This window comes from Triturus cristatus, chromosome 2_2 (assembly GCF_964204655.1).
Source record: "Triturus cristatus chromosome 2_2, aTriCri1.1, whole genome shotgun sequence".
Taxonomy (NCBI): domain Eukaryota; kingdom Metazoa; phylum Chordata; class Amphibia; order Caudata; family Salamandridae; genus Triturus; species Triturus cristatus.
In genome coordinates this window covers 1,095,456,822-1,095,479,661 of record NC_140582.1, presented here as the reverse complement: position 1 = coordinate 1,095,479,661, position 22,840 = coordinate 1,095,456,822, and the positions used below count along the sequence as shown (strand labels likewise).

The window sequence follows — 22,840 nt, the reverse complement described above, 5'->3', positions numbered from 1 at the left end:
ATCGACTGCTCACCGTAGCACAAAGTCGCATTGCACTTAGTGCAGAGCACTTTTAAAAATTGAAATTGAGGATGGATGTCCAAGTTTTGGGCTGATGGACGCACTCTTGAAGTGCTCGGCTGCGATGAGGTAGAAGGCGCAGGAGCAGGAGTGTTTCTCATCCGTTTGCACTCTTCTCGTGCAAGATTGTTCGGATGAAGGGTCATCATACTTGCCGTGCCGCACGAGTATTTCTTGTTAGGATCACCTCGCAACAGCACTCTTTTGCAAATCTTGCACGTGACCAAGGTGGCATTGGTCTTTGTTTGCCCCTCCGGAAAAGTAAAAACTTTCCACACCACTGAAGAAAAACGTTGTGGGCGTGGTGTCTCCTCCAAAAATTCTCCCTCAGATGAATGAGGAGATGCAGGTGATGCCTGCTGTCCTGAAGCCATTTTTAGTTGAAAAAAGTTAGAGCTAAGTGTAAACTTAGTCTAAAAAATATTCTTCTCTGCAAAGAGATGCTCCTCCAAAGAAGGTGAAAGAAGAATGATTGAATTGGGTGGGGTCTTTCAATAGTTAGAACAGGAAGTGTAATGAACCAATCAAATCTCTTTTTTTGCAGGTCACATGGGATCCGCGCACCCTGCGCTTATGCATCACGCACCCAGCACGCATCCGCGAAATTGAATTAAAAAAAAATATAGGATTAGCTGTAAAAATATATTACTTTTAAGACTAGTTTAGAGTTTGTCTTCAATTAATATTCACATGAAATACATATATATGATTTTTTAAATGTTAAATATTTCGCAGAATCCACGCACCTACTGTGTCATAGACGCAGATGACGCATCGCGGAAGCGCGTAAATGTTGTGTTCGTACATTGAACATGTCGCGTATAGGCTGGGAGTCGTGTACCGGTCGCATTGCGATCGCGCACTAAACACGTACCCAACGCATACCATGCGCGGATGCTATCGTGTAGGGATCGAGAACGGTGCCCATAGGGTGCGCGGATCCAAAAACATGGGAAAAATATATATAAAATAAAGTTTTGAACATATAGTTAAAAAAATATTTTTAAAATTATTAAAAAAATTGGGAAAAACCCAATAAAAACAAATAATATTTTATTAATTTTTAAAAGAATTAATTGAAAAAATAAGTTTAAAAAATGGTGATAAAAAGAATTTCAAAAAAACAATTAATGAAATTGACACACTGAATTTGAAAAATATAGAAATCCAATAAAAATCATTAAACATGATATCTTTAGAGATAAGTTATAGATAGGAATTAGCATTTAAAAAACCTTTGAAATTCACTGAAAAAACCATAGGTTTCATGCACGTTACAGCTAGGAATTGGCATTTAAAAAACCTTTGCAATTCGCTGAAAAAAACAAAGGTTTCAGGGGCATTATAGTTAGGAATTGGCATTTAAAAAACCTTAGAAATTCACTGAAAAAACCATAGGTTTCAGGGGCATTATAGTTAGCTGGACATTTCCCTCATACAAAACCCTAGAAATTTCCCCGTTATAGTTAGTTCAGCTAACTATAACTCGCGCCCCGCAATGCACTGCTGATGACGTCACATATTACATCACTCATGACATGGTCAGTGACATCACTGATGACATCACTGATGACATCTCAAATTACATCACTGATGACATCACTGATGACGTCATCCATGTGATAAATTAGTGCATCTTCTCACACCCTAATATAACCTTTGATACACCGACTCAAAATTTCAGACGGCCATTTTGAAAACCATAGATACTCCAATACCAATAACTACATACCCACTCATTGACTCTTAGGTCTACATACATCTCCACTCACTCACTTGTACAGTCACTCATACTTACAGTCACTCCGTACAGGACTATCATATGCATTTATACACCTATATAGACACTCACACACCGCCAATCATCCATTGAGGTACTGACACACCTAGTCAGTCATGCAAATAATTAATCACAGTCCAATTTACTCACCTATACAGTTAAACACACTCAAGTTCACTTACTCATAAAAATACTAAAAAATTCTGACGCTCTTATACAATTACTGATACAAGCACACACTCATCCATACAGCCACTTCCGCAATCACACACTCTCACATATAGATAGTTATATACTCTTACACACATATACACTGCGTTTCCCATATGTAGTTACTGACACATGTACAACTGAGATATACATTCAATCACTAACACACCCATACATACACTCACCCAACCATACAGTCCATCACAGTTGCACTCTTAAAACCATGCACCCATAGAAACACCCACTCACACATCTATGCACAGAGTCACACACACCCTACCTACACAAACACTCAGGCACCCATACAAATACTCAGACAACCAATCAATAACCCATATAGACACTCATATAGCTATTCACAAAACCATGCAGCCACTTATACACCAACACACAGACACATACAGACATTCACACAGTTTAGTCACTAGTCTGCAGTAAGATACATTTAATGACTCACTTATAGAGTCAGTTACGCACCTAGAAAATCATCCATTCACACACTTGTACACCCACTCATTCTTCAACAGGCCTTTCCCTATATATATTAAACATATTAAAACTTTACAGAAACACAGACTCACTGGATGACGTCATCAGTGATGTCATCAGTTATGTCATTTGAGATGTCATCAGTGATGTCATCAGTGATGTCACTAACCATGTCATGAGTGATATAATATGTGACGTCATCAGCAGTGCATTGCGGGGGCGCGAGTTATAGTTAGCTGAACTAACTATAATGGGGGAATTTCTAGGGTTTGTACGAGGGAAATGTCCAGCTAACTATAACGCCCCTGAAACCTATGGTTTTTTCAGTGAATATATATATATATATATACATACATCTCTGATCGATGTAGACTGTACAACTCCACATTGCATTTTTTAATGGCCCGTCTGTATTTTTATCATGTAAGCAAATTACCAGGCTTAATAATTAATTTCTAATGGACTGGGCTTACAAGGAATTGAGAAAGACTCTTTTACCATGGTATCAAAAATATAAAAAATGTGCAGGAACCTTTATTTATCATTACTAAAGTGAACAACTTCAAATATCTATAATGCATTGAATGAGGACATTCTGTTTAATTCCCAGGTTAGTGAAATAGTGGGCAGTTGCTTGTTGTTGCTGCATCAACTTAGACACAAGTTGCATCTCCTCCTGCAGTGGCAGCTCGCCGAGGGAGTGCTGCGCGGCGGTGGGGCGGGCTGGGGGAGGGGCAGGGGGGTTAGTGGACTCGGACAAACAACGGACAGAACTTAGAGTAAGGCTTACTCTGAGTGCTGTCCATCGTATGTCCGAGTCCACTACTCCCCCTCCCTGCCCCTCCCCCACCCTGCCTCACCGCCCGGCAGCACTCCCTTGGTGATTGGCAAAAGATGATAAATATCTTAAAGCACAGACGTGTAGGGCTGTACAAATCACTTGTATCCTCTCGTCACTTATGGATTTTGGTCTACGGTTAGCTTGCTCAGATTTCTACTTTTCCAATGCACCTGCTCATTTCAATAGTTATTGTTAGTTGGTTGCCACTAATCCCGAGCAGCATTTTGTTTGTGTTTGTACACTTAATTTATCTTGGTCTTGCAAATAACTTGTAAGCATTTTGTCCGTAAGTGCACTTAGGTTTTCTCAAACCCGCTCCCTCTGGAAGCTCTGTTTCACTCTAGTGGCTGTAGTGATTTTTTCACTCAAGTGTATACCTTTGCTTAATTTTTCCTCTTCAGTGACTCAGCACAAATTGTACTTGGGCTGAAACTTTTTTGCAGTCATGGAGGAGATTTGCTAAGATTTTGTGCTGAGTTTGCGTCACAAAAGTGACGCAAAACAGCGCAAAATCTTTTTTCCCTAATTTACTTTCCAGCACTAAACTTGTTTAGCATTAGAAATAACGTAAAAGAAATGCAAAGCAGCGCATAGCGGTGCTTCACATTATTTTGCCCCATGAGGGCGTGCCAAGGGAGGTGCATGGGTGTTCCCAAGCAACCACTCAAGGTTCTTCATGCTAAACCCAATTACTAAATACAGTAGATTGGGTTTAGCATGAGAAAACTGCACCCTTTTAAACTAGCTGCAAGGAAGAAGAAATGCTTTCATTTCTTCTTCCTTTTCTGACTTTGCATGCGTGTTGCACTGTACAGCAAACAAACAAAGTTGGAAAAGCTTTCCCTCATGTCTAAGCATAGTATTTAGTACAGAAAGAGTATCCTCCCTGCGCAAAACCTATGCTAGACTCACACACATCCCTAGCGCTATGGTGCTAAGATGTGTGTGTGGCGCACAGCAGCTGTAATCATCGCCGGCACAAGGGAAAGGGGAGGCAAGAGCCATATCATTGAAAATATGGCGCTCTCCTGCTCCCTCCCTGTCACGCACCACAGAGCAGCCTCACGGGGGGGCTGCCCTGCATTGGGTGGAGATTTGGTAAATCTTCCCCTTTGTGTTCTTCACATGGTTTTCATAGATTTGATGACACTTTGATGTATTTTGGGATGAAGAACTACACTACTTCAAGACCCCTAAAAAAGAGGCAGAAAGAGAGTCATGCACATGGTTGATCTCATTTTTTTTAAAGATCTCATCAGAGCAAATTTTCTTTAACTTTGTATTCACAGATACATAGGATGGTTCAACTAGAAACACTAGTTCATTTAAATTAGATTTAAGTGCAGCACCTGCAAACGCTGTCAGGTGAAGGGCACTATATGAAACTGTTTACTAGCTTACTTTTACCTTAGTTTCCAAAGTTCACACTCACACAAATCACAATAGAGATAGATGAGTTATGGTTGGACTTGGCCCTTTTTTGGTTAAAGTTCCCCAAACTTTTTGCTTTCCCCCTAGACCTTTTTCTGGACATAGTGTTGCCAACTTAGATGCTTTGGGCACTTTGCCACTGCTGATCAGTGTCAAAGTGCAAGTGCTCCCTGTTTAAAGTGTAATGATAATTGATTGTCCATGATTGGTATGTTTGTCTTACTTGTAAAGTCCCTAGTAAAGTGCACTGTGTGTGCCAGGGCTAGTAATGCAAATGCTACTAGTGGGCCTGCAGCACTAATTGTGCCACTCACACAAGTAGCCTTAAAGAGAGAACTCAGGCCTGCCACTGCAGTGCCTGTGTGCAGTTTGTTAAACTGCAATGTTGTCCTGACAGGTGCACCCACTTGCCAGGCCTTACCCTTCCCTTTCTATGTACATCAGACAACCCTATGGTAGGCCCAAGGTACCCCCTGGGTAGTGTGCAGTGTATGTGAAAGGTAGGGCATGTACTGAGGTGTGTACCATATCCTGGCAGTGAAATACTCTCCATTTCGTTTTTCACTGTTTAAAGGCCATCTTGCCCATAAGACAGAATGAGAGGCTGTGTGATATGTTTCCAGCCTATCTTCCCAAAGGCTTAAGATGGAGAGGTGAAGTTTAGTATGTCTGAACTCACAATAAAAATCACACATTTTTTTGTGAAGGTGGTTTTTGCATTGCGTGTTTAGAAATAACTCTTTTAAAAGTGGCTGAGTTTTTGTGCTCTAACATTTCTGTGTGTCTCTGCCTGGTTGTCGATTGACTGTCTGGATCTGAAAGTAATAGGATCTGGGCAATGTCTTGACCCAGGAGAGGAGGTGAGACAGCAACAGGCTGACCTGCATCTGGAGTGCAGGGGGGGAGGAGTAGCCCCTGGAGGTGAAGAGGCCTGGGCTACCACCATAAAACAATATCTCCATCCCCTGCTGAGTGATTAAGGATCCAGACCCCCACTATCAAAGGAATAAGGTGTCACTGGAAGGGAGAGACCCAGAACTGGTTTAGACAGGGGTCAGTGCCCCCCTGAACACAAAGGGGCCGATTCACAGAACTAATCTGAGACAAAATCCTAAACTTACTACTTGTGGTATTCACAGAAGGCATTTAGTAGTAGTAAAGTTAGGATTTTGTCTCAAGTTTGACTTAGGACAGGCTTAAGACAGACTTAAGACAGGCTTAAGACAGGCTTAAGACAGGCTTAAGACAGGCTTAAGACAAACTTAAGACAAAATCCTAACTTTACTACCACTAAATACCTTCTGTGAATACCAAAAGTAGTAAGTTTAGGATTTTGTCTCAGATTACTTCTGTGAATTGGGCCCACTGACTTCAAAGACATTTAGGGGTATAACTATGAGAGCTGGAACCCTTGAACATTGGATTGATCAAGACTATAAAGGATTGAAACTACTTTGTGGTCAAGAGGAACATCTGCCAAGGAAGAAACAGCTGAATAGACTGAAGGAAAGAACTGGCCCTTGCTGTGTGTTCTGGGGCTGGCCTGCAGTTTTCTGCTTTAACCAAGGAGAGGCTAAAGGGACTTTGCTGTTTGCTGTGTCCCCCTGCTTGAAAGGACTTTGCTGTGCTGTGTCCTGAAGCAACGTAACCCCAAGGGCCCGAGGTGAGCTGGCTCCCTGTTGTGGAAACTCAGGAACACAAAAGCTTCCAGAAGTGTCTCAGTGACGCTGTGTGCGTGTGCTTTGTGCAGCCTGAGACCTTTGTAAGCCATGCCCTGTGATCGTGCGCACCTGGAGTCCAAGCGAGGCTCAGCGATGCTGTGTGCATGTGCTTTTTGCAGCCTGAGCCCTTTGTGAGGATTGTCCTGTGATCGTGTGTACCTGGAGTCCTAGTGAGTCTCAGCAATGCTGTGTGCGTGGGCTTTGTGCAGCCTGAGACCTTCATGAGGATTGCCCTGTGACCAGGCACACCAGAAGTTCCAGAGTCTCAGCGATGCTGTGTGTGTGCTTTTTGCAGCCTGAGCCACTCAGAAGAATTGCCATGTGATCAGGGGCGCCAGGAGTCCAAGTGAGTCTCAGTGACGCTGTGTGCGAGTGCTTTGTGCAGCCTGAGACCTTCATGAGGATTGCCTTGTGATCGTGCACACCTGGAGTCTAAGAATTGCCCTGTGATCGTGACACCCGAGTTCAAGAGTCTGAGCGATGCTGTGTGCGTGTGCTTTTTGCAGCCTGAGACCCTCGGAAGAATTGCCCTGTGATCGTGGGGACCCGCAGTTCAAGAGTCTCAGCAATGCTGTGTGCGTCTGCTTTTTGCAACCTGAGACCCTCGAAAGAATTGCCACGTGATCAGGGGTGCCAGGAGTCCAAGTGGGTCTCAGCTACGCTGTATGCATGTGCTTTGTGCAGCCTGAGACCTTCATGAGGATTGCCTTGTGATTGTGCACACCTGGAGTCCAAGTGAGTCTCTGCGACGCTGTGTGTGTGTGCTTTGTGCAGCCTGAGACCTTCGTGAGGATTGCCATCCTGTGCCTTGGGCACCCCCAACTGTTTGCTGACTGATAACTGACCCTGGGCTCTGCCTAACCAGGCCTAGGGCCACTGATAAGCTGAAAGAGATACATTAAAATACAGTTAAAACACCTGCATACAGTAGGGTATACAATGGTATGGTGGGGTACCCCTGTGATTGGCATGACCTACCCTATAAGCCCCTAGTATATAATAGGGCAGGGGACTGAAACTACGTAGAAGTCCCCAGTAGCCTGGGGCAAGGCAGTTTAGAGGCCAGCAGCCTTTTTCTGCACTTGCATGTGTGCACTGCTGTGGCCTGAGGTCAGCTTAAAATCAGCCCTGGGTGCCAGGATTGCTTTTAAAAAGTAAATTGTGCCCAAACTCGACTTTGGTGTTTGGGCCACTTACAAATGGATAACCTACAATGTTTTGGCATATTAGGGAACCTCAGGGTCTCCCCTAGGTATCCCAGGGGTCGGGGGTCAGGTATTTATAAGGTATGCCCTTATAAAATGAGTTTTTATATGCCTGGGTAAAGTGAAATTTCACATTTCACTCCCCACATTGTGGTACAGTGCTACTCAAATTCGACTTTGATGCTAGGAACACTGTAGAGGGAGGATCTGCAATATTTTTACAGATTCAGAACCCCTAAAGTCTCCCCTAGTTGCACATGGGGTGGGCTTCCTGTAGATATAAGTCAAGTACTTATAAAATATGTTTTTGTAAGTCCTGGTGCTGGAAAAATGCCCAAGTCATTTTTCCCATTGCAAATCCCCAGTTACATAGGTTAACATGGTAGGAAGTTATTGATTAATAACTATGGATAGGAGAGGGATAGAAATGCCATTCAAAGACTTCCCAGAAATAAATCCAACAATATCATATTGTTGAATTTCTCCTAAAGTGTACATACAAGAAGTTATAAGACTTTCTTGTTCTTAATTCCAAATTCAGCCTTCCAGTGGTCTGCCCTGATTGGTCAGAGTTAAGTGGATTAGCCAGGCTGCCTTGAAGAGGTGATAAAGAGCCCCTGGGGTTAACCAGCTCTTCTGGCAGGGCAGTGTGCTGTTCAATAGGAATGCCAGGCCAGGGGGAGGAGTTGTAAACCATGGTCTTCAAAGGCAGAGGGATGGCAACAGTGTAAGTTTCCACTTTACACGTTTGACCCCCACCTGACCTAGGATTAGGGAAGGTATGTGCAGATGGTAGGGGGAAAGTCTATGGAAATAAGCCATCCTAGGTGTGTGTTTAGCCACCTCTTACCTCCCTGCTGGAAAATCTGCCATTATAGATTTGGAAGATTTGATGCACTCTGGGACAAAATAATGCCACACTCTACAGGATGTGGTCATAACTCTGAGGAGTTACCCTGCTCCCATTGGTCAGAAGTGACCTCCTGCATGACCCAGAGAACTTGGAATAAGTATCTGAGAGGGGCAGAGCCCTCTAGATCTGCTGCTTGAAAGTTACTGAAGCAAGAAGTGCCCTGCTAAGAAGTTTTGCTGTGCAAAGATTTCTAAGGCCTGCCCTCTGAAAACTGCACCATCTGAAACTACAGCCCAGTTGGACTCTCTGAAAGCTACAGGTTAGAAGAGCTCAACTGGAACATCACCAACTAAATATACACCTTGGAGAACCATCAGTGGATTTGTAAGGGTTTTGTGCCAGTGGATTGTGGGAACTGACGTCCTCAACTTTCAAGGACCATCTTGGAGCTTCCAGACCCTTGGAGTAAGTTTGAGACACTTTGGGACCCCTTGAGGAACTTTAGGAAGATGTTCAAGAAGTTTGGAGAACTTTGGAGCAACTTTGTAAAAAAGCTCCTTAGAGGGACCGACTAAACCTCGTCAGCCAGGCCGCCTGTCTTCAACCGCAAGCCGGCCAAGCCATCCAGGTTCGTCTCTCTACAAGCTCCATGGGTCCAACTTCCAGCGATTGACCGGGAGTAGAGAGAATCTGAAGCCGGCAAACCCTCACCGGATCTGGCTACATGAGGAGCATTGAGAGACCCCGAGAGAAAAAGCTCCAGAAAAGTTTCTAAGTCCGCTTGTAGAAAAGGTGACCAAAAGAAACCGCGAGAGCCAAGCCGCCTGTCTTCCATCGGACTTGATTCCTGGGTTGTCCTGCTGAAGCAATCTTGAAATATTTTCCAAGTCTGCTCCATGGAAGTTGACCGGGACCTCGTCACAAGTCCAGCCGGCGAACCCTCACCAGATCCAGACTGGCTGGGAGCTTTGAGGACCCTCGGGAAGAAAAGCTCCAGAAAAGTTTCTAAGTGTGAAGGTAGGAACTGAGACCGGGACCTGCTGGGAGCTGTAGCCGCTCAGGGCTCCATCGCGCCCGGCCTGAAACTTTGACTTTGGTCTGGTCTATCGCGAGCAGGTATCACAATATGGTGCTATAATCTTCTAAGTGCTATATTTTATTACATTCATATCTCCGGTTCCCTACATTGGATTATTGTTATCTTGGTGTCATTTTAAAGATAAAAATATTTCCTATTTTTATAAATTAGAGTTGGATTTTTATTATGTGATGTGTCTTAATTATTTACTGAAATAGTGTTTTTAAATGCTTTACATACCTGCCTTTGAAGTTAAGCCTGTCTGCTCGCCGCCACGTTACCAAGGGTTGTGCATAGAAATAATTTTCCAAGACCTAAGCTGAGTCCTACCATGTGTTAGTGGCCTTATTGCCAGTGGCAGACCTACATTTGCCCCTACCAATAACCCACTTTCCAACACCTTGTGAGCGTGTGTACCCGGAACTCAAGTGAGTCTCCGCGACACTGTGTGCGTGTGCTTTTTGCAGCCTCAGACCCTCGAAAGAATTGCCCTGTGATCGGGGGCGCCAGGAGTCCAGATGAGTTTCAGCAACGCTGTGTGCATGTGCTTTGTGCAGCCTGAGACCTTCGTGAGGATCGCCTTGTGATCGTGCACACCCGGAGTCCAAGTGATTCTCAGCGACGCTGTGTGCGAGTGCTTCATGCCGCCTGAGACCTTCGTGAGGATTGCCCTGTGACCGTGCACACCCGAGGCTCAAGGGAGTCTCAGCGACGCTGTGTGAGTGTGCCCTGTTACAGCCTGAGATCTTTGTTATCGTCACCGGCCTGGAATCAACCAAGTCGCACCGGAGGCCCAAGTCGCGAGAGATGGAGAGGAGAGCAAGGTCGCACCCCCCAGGTAATGTGTGTCGGTGCCTGGGACGGGGTACGGGCACAGAGAGGGACGCTCTCAGCCTCTCCCCTTCTTGCAGTGCGAGCCTCGGTTCCAGCTCGTATTGCGGCCCGTACGTGCCAAGGAGTGGCAGTACCGGGGTCGGAGCATGGAGCTGCATTGGGTTTACAGCAGACCCTTGTTGGGGGCATATGTTGACGGAAACTGACCGCAATTCAGTATGAGAGAAACCGTCGGAAGCACTGTGATCGGTGCTGGAGAGTATTATGCGTTGCATTAATTCTGCATTACTAACTACCTGATAGTTGCATTACGCATTGCATTAGTTTGCAGAACGAACTACCTGATTGTTGCGTTACGCATTGTATTCTTTCTGCATAACGAACTGCCTGATTGTTGTATTACGCATTGCATTCGTTTGCAGAACGAACTACCTGATTGTTGCATTACGCATTGTATTCTTTCTGCATAACGAACTGCCTGATTGCTGTATTACGCATTGCATTAGCGTGCAGAATAAACTACCTGATTGCTGCATTACGCATTGCATTATTTCTGCATAACGAACTGCCTGATTGTTGTATTACACATTATATTAGTTTGCATAACAAACTGCATTATTTTTACATTGCAAAGTGCCTGATTCTTGCATTACGAACTGCATAGCATTGCATTAGGACTGCATAGGATCATCTAGAATTGCTCATTAATAACCGGCCAGGAGGTATATTACAAATATGCATATGTTGGATTGCTATTGTGTGGTCTCATCGTATATCTTTTTATATAAACTTATACTTGTTTTTATATGAAACTCGTGTGGAGTCCTTTTGTGGTGTCACCATTGGGTCACTGGGAGCGTGGTTGCAAATACTTTACACATTTGCCTTGAAGATGAGCCTGGCTGCTCGTGCCAAGCTACCAAGGGGGCGAGCAGGGGTTATCTGAGAAGGTGTCCTTCCTTCCCTGACGTAGAAGCAAGGGTCTCTACTTGGCCTGAGGTACCTATCTCAGCCAATTAGGGATTCCGGTTCTAACAGTTACCTAACCCATTCTACTTACCCACATGGTTAAACATGAACACATCTTACCCCTACATATTACACTAGATTCTTTGACAGTAGTAAAAAACATTTGATGTATGCCACCCCTGCCTCAGATGACATGCTAAACTGTCACGTGTTCCATGATTTTAACTAAACTGCCCTTTTCACAGGCCAACATAGGTACAAAAGATCACTGTTGCATTATTACGAAACATGCTTCCATAAACCCTTTTTTCAAATGGTGTCGCTGCTAGAACACAAGTTCTACTCCGTGACTCACATTTTTTGCTGCGGTACCTATCAACACTTGTCCTTGCTAAGGGAGCACCTGGCAGGATGATCACCTCCCGGCAGGCCATTACTGACACAGATTCCGGGCTTGGACTTTTGAGGGATAGCCTAATGCATTATGGGTTTTGTAGTCCTGTTTTGCTGCCATTTAACTAATTAGCCTAACACCTCAAATCAATGAGTTGCGGTTAAAAGCTCAGGAATTGAGACAGTGTCCATAGTTACCTGAAGTGAGTTTTTTACTCTAGACGTAGAGAAGGAACATCTACGGATTGCTTTTGTAATTTTGCATCTCTGAAACTGAGCAACCCCTCTCCCTGACTCTTAAAAGTGTGTATGATGAATGAATGAGGCAAAACGATTATATAGTGATTATTACGTAAGAAAAGGTCTACTGTTGCTGATTTTAAAAACAGCCATCACCTGAAACGGTTTTTTAATAATGTTGTTGTTTATTGTGTTTTGATTTTGTTGTTGTGAGGCCTCAGCAATGCCTCCTCTGGACAAGCAGTCATTGGTACCAATCCAAGTTGCAGCCTCTGTGTGTCCTGGTCACAGAAAGTCTCTGGCATTACTGATAGTTGCAATACTCCCCAGGGTCACCTCTTGGTACAGTTTTGATTTTTGCCCACCACTGTTAGTACTGGATGTCAAGTAGCAATGTCATCTATTTGTCAGTATGAAGATAGCAACAATCCAAATAATTGATGGGTCCTTTCTAGTTATTATTCCAGCCTGAGGGGCTGTACCAAGCAGTGAGAGGATGGTGATGCTCGCCTCATACGTCCGCCTTGATGCACTCTGTTTGACCTCGTAATCATCGGAAAGCAGTGCGATCCCCACTGTGTGGACCTGCAGAAACAGGCTTGTGGGCGTGGCAACATTACATAAGGCCAATGATAGCGGCAGGCTCCACTCTCCCTGGCCATTTGTTGCAGAGAACAGTTGTGGAAAGCCAGATTTCCTCAATTTCGAGTAGTGTAGCGCTTTAAAATCTGCAGTGCTACTGTGCTCGAAGGGTAAACAATTGTGCAGCGTCGGCGATGCGGCGAGCGCAAGGTAAGTGGTTATATTTATTTTTTGATTTTACTTTCACTATCCCTTCTCTGTCGACTTCCTCCCCGCCTCACCGCTGTTACCTGTGTCAGCCGCGCCTGTTGAATTACATGCAGCTTATTTCATTGACAGCACTCGCAAAACGTTGTTGTAACTTCTTGTAGTAAATCTCATAATGTATTTGAGAAAAATACATTTATTACGCAGGGAAAAATCAAGGGATTTTCTTTTTACGTCTCGCATACAAACAGTTGAAGCTGCCTGGTGAGAGCTTAATACACACATGCACACACCGAATGAGCGCCCGCATCTCACCTGCCCCTGCCTCGTCATTGATACAGCTGGCCCGCTGGGCCGCTCCATCTTTCTGCAAAGCACCAGGCGGCAACAAAATGCCTTCACGCTTTTAAAAGTTTGAATCCACTTTAAGATTCAGATCTTGCCACTCGGGTGATCCATCACCGCCAGATTCTCTCTATTTAGGATGAGAGGTGTTTGCAACATGCTGTTGTTTATCCTGCATTTCCGTGCAGTGATGAGAAGTAAAAATGTGTTGCAAATTTAGATTTATGTACCTATCTGGCATTTCAGTATGGCTGACACATGTACTCCACTCTGATCCTTTTTTTGTCCTTTGTTTATGTCGGCCTGGAGAAGATATAATCCATTTAGGTGAGTCTATTGACATCAGCCTACCCTGTGCTTTACTACGGAAAGGAAGCCACTAAGAGCACATTCTGTAAAGAAAGCAAGACTTTAATTATGTAAATGACTGACTGCAAGAAACACGTTACACTGAACCGCAGCCCCACTACGTTTGTTCACTTTTGCTTTTTGCCCTATATGGACAAGATGGCCCAGCTAAGACCACTGACAACCTGTAGTGTGAAAAAGGCCACTTTGATGAAGCAGTCGCACATGACAAATATTAGAAAACCATAACCCCCACAAAACATCAAAATTCAGGTACAGCTTGGATTACCCCCTATCTCTAATTGCCCCCCACAATTCATCCACCACAACTGTCTGCCACTATACCCATGTTTTACATGCTGAGCTACCTTTACTTCCTAAAAATGAAAAACTTTAACTTCCTGTCTTCTGCAAGTTTAAACTTACAGCCACCCTCCCATTCAAGCTGCTTCACCCACCTCAACAGCAATAAAACCGATTCTAACCATGAAAACATCTCTAGAAAACAGCATCTGAGCCCCTGCCCACAGTGCTTCATTGGTTAAAAAAAAAAGAGTGCTGGGGCTCTGCTGGAATCCCGCAGCCGGTGCTATTAAATGTTGGTGTGCCGAATACCAATGTTGGGGAGCCCTCAATTCATCTCAGGCCACTTTATTTCACTATCAGATACTGCCTGCCCCTTTACCTCTCTTTTGCCAGTCTCTGCTTTTCCTGTTGTGATGGTTTTTCCCTCTTTCTACTCCTCTTTCGTTCCCATTTGTGTGTTTTCCCCTCTTTGTCAATATTTGATTCAGAAAAATAAGTGGTGGTCCACAAAAATGATCCCCGGTGGGCCGCACTGGCAGCTACTGGTTCAAATTAAGCACTGCTTGCCCATGAACGATACAATCCCATACTTAAAACCCTCCCTGTGCACCTGGTCCATAGAGCCAACCTCCACACAAAGCCCACCTCCACCCCTTAACAAAGGGGGATGGGAGAACGGGTCAGAAAACCTGGCCCTGACTAGGTAACCAGCCACCGCGTCATCTTAACATAAAATGGTGGCTGATAGCCTGATACCCCTGTGAAAACGAAGTGTAACATCATACCAGAAAATTGCTGGAAAAGAACGTGGTCTCCATTGCCTATTAAATGCTGAATGCTGACTTTTGCCAGCATTCCACTGTAGTTGATATGCAATAACTTCTGCAATTCTTTAATTAATAATGCTTCATCTTTCATGCTACATACATGTTAGAAGTAGGGGCTCATGGAGGGAGTGCTGCAGAGCGGTGAGGCGGAGCGGGGGAGGAGCAGGGTGGGGGGGTAGTAAACTCCGGCTCACGGCGGACCGGAGTAATGTAAATAAATAAATAAAACAAATCTCATTGCGCGTGCTGAAACGCCAAATGGCGATGCAGCGTGTGCAATGAAATTTGTTTTATTTGTTTATGTGAACAAATATAGAAACTGCAGCTGACTAAACGTTCAGCACCTCAATCATAATGCCCATATAGTGAAAACGTCCTGTGCAATCAACCTCCGAGACCTGCCGCAGTTGGGTCTCACTGGAAATTCAGAAACATAAATTGAAAAGAAGATGGAGGTAGCACCAGAGATGAAGTCGCGCTCGAGTCAGTATGGTCTTTTCAGTGTTCTTTATAAGATAGTGTGTGACAGGACAACAGCCAACGTGTTTCGTTCCTTTTAAAGGAACTTCATCAGGGCTGAAATCAACATATAAACGATACATACATTACCACGAACAAAGTATATAAAACCAAATACACACATGAATATAGACCACCTAACATATATATATAAATACAAAACAAACTCATACTCCAGGGGCACACAGACAAAATGTGGCCTTAAGGTGCAGTGCTTAAAAACAGTATGAACAGACATTATTGACAAATACAAATATCAAAGACAAACCATCACGATTGTAATAACAAAGTCGACCACAGAGATATTGAAAGTTTAAACCAATCTACCAAATGAGACAGATTTATACATTTAAAAACGAAATGTACAAGAATCCATGGAATCCAAGAAACAATATATAAAGGAGCAAAGACACAAGACATGGAAGACTGTGAAGACATATAACAAAACTTAGAAAACGTAACGTGTAATTAAACGTACAATGATCCATGGAATCCAAGAGACAATATATAAAAGAGCAAAGACACAGGGAAGGAAAGACTATGCAAACATCTGACAAAAATTAGAATACGTAACGTGTGAGCAAAGGAAAAAGAACATAGGAAAAAGTAAAAGTAAAAAAGGGGAAGAAAAAGAGTGGAATAAAAAGCGAATAAAAAAGCAGAAGGTTCGTTAATAGGGATATATGGAAAAGAACCAAACGCTACATCAGATTTGAAGTTTTCATCCAAGAAACAAACCAAACACAGTCATAGAAAAGAGAAGGAAAAAGTAAATATGAATAAGGGAAAAGTAAGTAGTCACACCAAAAAATCGTGTAACAACAAGGTCCGACTGTATACATAAAGAGAATAGTCAATCCCACGATGCAAACAAACTTATAATGAGTTCCAGCCTGAGCGATCTAAGAAGATACACATGTATCACATATCTATAATCATAGTCACATTAGTGCATAAGTGCCCTTTATTTCAATTTAAAAACACCTATCCCAATAACTATATTTGTTCAAAATACACAACTATACAATAATTATTACCACCCAAAAATCTATATACAAATTGTCATTAAAATCGAAATACGATCTCACCTAAGTATTATCGGATAGATACCTTAACCCTATAGGAAAAAGTGTCAGAGATCCCCCAGTGATGAGTACATATAGTTTAGATGTCTCTGGAGTCTGTCTCAGAGCATCCGCAAAGATATATCAAAGAGATATTACAATTAGCATTTTAAACAGTTGGCATCATGCGTGTTGTAAATTCAAATCAAAAGTACAGCTTACATATAAAATCACCCCACAATGTAATGCACAGCAGGATCCAAATATACTGGGAACCCCATAGGCAATAACAACCAGTGCATTCCGACCACAGTAATCTGTAAAAATATATGTTGCAATGTTACACCCAATTCGATTAAGTTCCATGTAGTACAGACAGATTGCACAAGTAAGATAAAAGCATCTCACCAGGTCAATCTGTGGTGAAATTCCGAGATACACTGATAGCGATCGTCTATCGCACAGCGCGGGTGAAATGGTCTGGAAAGAGCATATCACAAATCAGTTCTGAAAGTGTGAACAATGCACCTCCAATAAACATTTCCTTCAATAACCACCCTTGTTAGAAATGATTTAGTAAAGATTCCAAATCTCAACGTTCCCTGCTAACGAACACCAAGCAAAATCGTTAACTAGGCAAACTAAATCTTAACCAAAGGCAAAAAAAAAAAATCCCCGCTTTCCAAATACACTTACCCAATGAGCCTTCTTTTCGGCGGCGCCAAGTATGCCCAGTACGATAGCAACAATAACGACCGGTCCGACCTGTTTCCAGCATTTTTAAGCTGTACATTCCCGAACATGTCAGCGTACAGTGTGACGTAGGTAGAGGTCAGAGGTTGTACGGAGGCGCCTATTCTCAGCTCACAAAGGCGCCATCTTCAAATGGATATTAAGCCACAGAAACTAATACGTGGAAACTAATCAAAGGGAAGACCCACATACAGTAAATATATAGTGGGGAACTTATTTTAAAACCAGCAAATTTCCATACAGTTATACCCCGTTAGGACGAATCAAGAAAAACAGTGTACGTAAGTTCCGGGTATATCACTATAAGTACTACAACATTTATGATAATTTCACGGGAACTGTTCACTTCCAAAAGGAACAACGACCATATCTGTTTAATCGGATTAAAGTATACATACGCTGGTATACACGCGTTCACAAATGAACTCCAGAACTTAGGAGAACCATGATATTCGTGGCTCTGCACTCAAACATCACGATAAAGAAAAGGGGGGGTATTTTAAGACAACTATGAAAAACAATATTTGTCGGCAATGTTAGATGTTTATTAATAAACATGACTATATCTAGATAAGATGAGTATCCCAATTCATATCTTCAAGATACCTCATGAAAAAGTGAAATTAATCCCTCGTTAAGAACCAGCTATTAACTATCCACTAAATGTAATACACAAAACTCCATAATTGAAAGGATAGCAAAAAAGGTGGATTTGTGCATTGCAAAATAAAAATCAATTATGAATGATACACCGTAGTGGGAATATCCATATCAAATCCAAAAAGAGAAAGAAGGACCTCCAAATAGTGATAACAAGAGGTGTAAGTCAGTATCTAGATAATACCGCCACAAATGAGCACACTCATGATGGTTGGGTTTGGAGCAGGGAAAGTACCAGAAGACAGACATAGAAAGAGCAGTATGCAGGGATCAGGAATTCCAATAAAGGTTGCTACATTAGCTTACTAGATTCAGTTCACAGCCGACCCCATTATAAAGATAAGGGGTTTGACTCACTGTAATCCATCCCAAACTTCATATTTATAAGAAATAATGCATCTCATCATCTGTATTATGACCAAACTGTGTAGATTGTAAGCGACAAATCCATTTGGACTCAGCATTTCTTGGCAATAGCTCCCTATTGCCACCCCTTTTGGTTACTGGGACATGTTCAATAGCATGAAACCAAAATGTGTGGTCATCTGTGTGTTGAGTATTATAGTGCTGGGTAATAGGGTATCTGATGTCCCTGCCAATGATTTCCCTCCGATGTTCCTGGATGCGAAGTTTCAAAGGACGTATGGTACTGCCCACGTAGATCTTTCCACATTTGCACCCAAGAACATAGACAACATGTGTGGTGTTACAATTAATGAACTGACCCATAATGTGTGTTCTACAGTTGTTATATGGGAAGGAGAGAGTTTTATTCATCCCCATTGGACAGATATTTCAGATTCCACAAATGAAAAAGACTTTTGGTTTAGGGGGAAGCCAAGTTTCATTTTTAGAAGGTGCTGTCACATAGCTCGGGCATAGGTGGTTTCGTAAGGAAATACCCCTCCTATATGTAATTAAAGGAGTGTCACCAATATGTTCTTTCATTCCAGGGACTTCAGTTAGTAAGTGCCAGGTTTTTCGAAACACATTGAGGATTTTATCACTGTGCATAATGTACTGGGTGATAAACATTGCCTTGACCATCTTATGTTGTGATTCCTTTTTCATAGGTTTGTCACAAAGGGTGGCATCCCTATCAATCAAACATATTCTTGCTTCAGCTTTATCCAGAGTCACACCATCATAACCCCTCTTGAGAAACCTCTTTTTGGTTTCCATTACATTGGCACGAAAGTTAGTTTGATCACTGCAATTCCTCTGAATGCGAGTCAGCTCACCAAAAGCAATGTTTTTGATGACTGAGCTGGCATGCACACTGGAGGCATGTAACACTGAGTTACACAATGTCTCTTTCCGGTATAGGGTACTCTGCATCATGCCATGCTCAATGTAGAATTTTAAGTCCAGAAAGTTGATGCTTTCCTTATGGTAGAACATAGTAAGCTTTACATTGAAAGCGTTGTTGTTCAAGTATGCAAAATATTGTTCCAAATGTTCAATAGAACCGGACCACAGGCAAATGACATCGTCGATGTACCCCCAGTAAATGATGTATTCAGTCCAGGGGGAGGCACCTCTGGCCCAGGCGTTCTCCCCCTCATACCACCCCATAAAGAGGCAGGCATAAGAGGGAGCAAACCTGGAACCCATCGCAGTCCCATTGATCTGCTGGAACCAGCGGTTGTCATATAAGAAGAAATAATTCAGTAATATTAGGTCAATCATCTGGACAATCATTTCATTATAAGCATAGAATTCTGCGTCTTCTCTTTCCAGAAAAGAACGCACATTCATATTACCATATTTCTTGTCTATACAGGTATACAGTCTTGCAACATCAAGAGTAACAAAGATCAGCACTTCCGACCATTCAAAGTCTTTTAATTTCACCTATATATCTTTGCTGTCTCTGATGTAAGATGGTAGGCCTAGGACATGCTTTTGTAGCCTAAGGTCGACATATTCAGAAAGGTTTTTAGTGAGTGAGCCCACCCCTGATATTATGGGGGGAACTGTCTCCCTTTATGTATTTTTAGTAGAATGTATGTACATGGGTAAGAGGGACAGTCCACCCAAAGGTATATATACTCATCATCTGTAATGAGACAAGTATCCTTCCACTCACAAAGCATAGCATTGATCTTATTCGTAATGTTTGGAATGGGATTGTCTTTAATTTCCCTGTAGCTCCTGTTTTCACTAAGCTGCTGGTTGATCTCATTTAAGTAATCAGAATGATTCATAACAACATCATTGCCGCCTTTGTCAGCTTCACGTATAACAATATTGGTGTCTATGCTGAGTCTTTGTAAAGCCTGTCTTTCTGAATATGTTAGGTTCATTTTTTACGTGATCTATATTTTTGGGGAGTTTCCAACCTATAGAGATCCTCCCCTACCTTCTTATGGAAGGCATCAATATTGGGATGATATCCACAAGTGGGTACAAATTTAGATTTTGGGCATAGACCGCTGGTATCAGATACATCCTGAGTAATATCAAGTTCTCTGAGTAGGGTGGGCATGTCAGAACCTTCCTCCTCGCCATCAGACAAGAGGCACTGGACATCACGTACATCTGCAATAGTGTGTGTACTCACGTACTAGGAAATGCGGGTCTTCCTTGTTCTGGTGGTCTGTTAGAAAAGTAGTCTTTAAGTTTCAAAGTTCTTGTGAATTTAAAAAGATCCACACGGACATTTGAAAAATCTCCCCTCTGCGTGGGACATAAATGAAGACCCTTACTCAGTAGTTTTGTTTCTTCAACATTAAGAATTTTATTTGAGAGATTGAGAATTTTCAAATCATAATCCTCCTCAGTATTGGTACACAGGTTTTCAATGTTACATCCTACGTTATCTGTACCTTTTTGGGTCTGGCTGAGGCATTCACCTTCCCCCCCCTGTCCCTTTGGTGCCTCCCTTTCCTCTTCCGGCCTCCTGTCCTAGTTTTGGTTGTTCTCTTTCCTGCTGGAGTCGGTTATATATTCGCCGTTCTGCTAATTCTTTTTAGAAGGAGGAGGCTCCTTCCCCTAAAGGGATCTCTTGAGCAGTGACTGAGGAAGCATAACTACTTGCCGAAGAGACAGCAATATTGCTCACAGAACGACTATTGTCATTATCTTCCCTTTCCTCCCTGTTTCTTTTTTTGTCTTCTGTACCCTGCGAGTTATCAAATTTTTTGGCAAACGTATATATTCACCTGTCCCTGTAATCACGATCATCCCTTTTTATTTTCCTCAGTTTTTTGTCTTTAAGATATACTTGGTGGCTTTCCATAACTTGTTTGAGAATTCCACAGTTTTTCTCTATGAGATCCTTCTCCTCCATTTCACGTATTTCTTTCTCAACTGCCTCTATTTCCTCCTGCAACTTTTCCCCTTTTTCCATAGAGTGCCTAACTAGAATTTCCATCATTATTCGTGATGCTCCTTCAAGATTTCTTTCCCATTCTTTTAATACATTTTCGCTGAGGTCCTCAAAGGTGGGAAAGATTGTTGCAGGGATTCTGCTTATGCACAGAACTATGCACAGGAAACCAGGTCCTCAGAGAATTGTGGTGTACCAGAAACTCCCCTCAGAACCAAGAACCCCTTATCCGACTAGCTTAGTGTCCCATTCGTTATCCGAGATTTAGCTCGGCGGTCCCAATGTATAGACAACCCAGAACAAGCGACTTAGATATTCTCAGGAGTGGTGGGAATCCAAAATACCTGTTTGTATCTACATATCAGTCCACAACAGAATAACAAATAAACACGGTAAAGTTTAAAGAGTTTATTTTATAAACCTCGCGTCCTAAGATGCAGTACTTTGGCTAACACAAGAAGACAAATGATCAAGATAAGAACCATCAGCATTGTTACAATACCATACAGAATGAAAGGAGCAATAATAATAATAATGACAGTGGAAAGCAACCACCCTCCTTTCTCTAGCAACTAATAGGTTATTATTAGACTAATAGAAGGTCTCTTAGGCTTGCATGGGGGACCCCATACCTTATAGATCAGCTTAGTGGAATCACATCACAGGATCAGCTAGGCTCTCTCCTGCAACAGCTCTTCTCTCCGAATGAATCTAAAACATGCTGCTCTGTAATATTAAAGCACTCATCTTTCAGGTATTGGCAGCTGCGTGCATGTTATGGCTAAAAAGTGGTACGATCAACCTGAACACAACAACCTGCACCGTCTAGTGACCCAGACTCGTTCTTTACACGGTGTACAGACCAAGGTCACTGCTCACTGTTAAGAATGTTAAACAACAGACAGTTCTCATGTGAAGCAAAGTCGAGTAAGCATTTCTCAAATGAATAACATGTAACAACAGTGTTGCGTGCAAAAGCAGCAGAAGCGGCAAGATGGCTTTCTAACAGCTGACGCGGTTATGCTAACTTAGTGTTGTACATAGGGAGTGGCTAACCCACACTACACCCCCCCTTGATCGGACTACTAACCACTAGGGGCGCACTTATCAAGAACGCAGAGTTCATGTGAGATAGAACGGAACCAAGGGCATGAACTATAAGTCCATATAAGGTAAATGTTAAGTTCGAAGAGAAAAAAAAAGAGAAGAAAAAATTAAAAAGAAAAACGACGTTCTAGTAAAAAACCATGAAAAAATGGGAAAAATCAACATCGATGGATGTACCATGACTTGACAATGTTAAAGAGTCAATCCATCAAGGTATAAGCACAATAAGTCGCAACAGCTTCCAAGAGGAAATCTTTGGAGCGTTCCGCAAAAGTATCTGCCATCCAATTCAGCAAGGGGAAGGAACACACGTGTTCATCAATAAGCGGCGCCTCCAGCACCACACGAGGACAACAGGCAGGTTCCTCAACATAACTTCTTTCCAGGAAGTTAATAGCGGCCTCTCCGATCTGCCAATTCCCAAGGACTCCATGTGCAGCACCCAAGGCCATAAACCCGACACCAGAACAGGCAAACTCATGAGCCACTAAGGGGCCCATCAGTCGATCAAAATCCGGGGCAGGTGACACCAAGTTTGACAGGCACAAATCCAGAGCCCACTGGAATGGACAATCTTAGCAGTGAAAGACAGATTTCACATAAGTAAAGAAGGGAAACCGGAAGGACAATCCATATGCGATGCTTAAGGTCGCCAGGGGTAAGGTGCCATAATATTCAAGCATCCGG

General features: G+C 42.8%; 1 long non-coding RNA gene across 1 annotated transcript in view; it reads right to left on the bottom strand.

The window, feature by feature from the left end:
• Positions 1–17,101, bottom strand: part of LOC146863209 (uncharacterized) — a 396,751-nt gene extending 379,650 nt beyond the window's left edge. Inside the window, exon 1 of the long non-coding RNA XR_014978570.1 lies at positions 16,999–17,101. This is a non-coding gene — a long non-coding RNA (uncharacterized LOC146863209). The remainder of the gene's footprint in view (positions 1–16,998) is intronic.
• Positions 17,102–22,840: the final 5,739 nt, after the last annotated feature.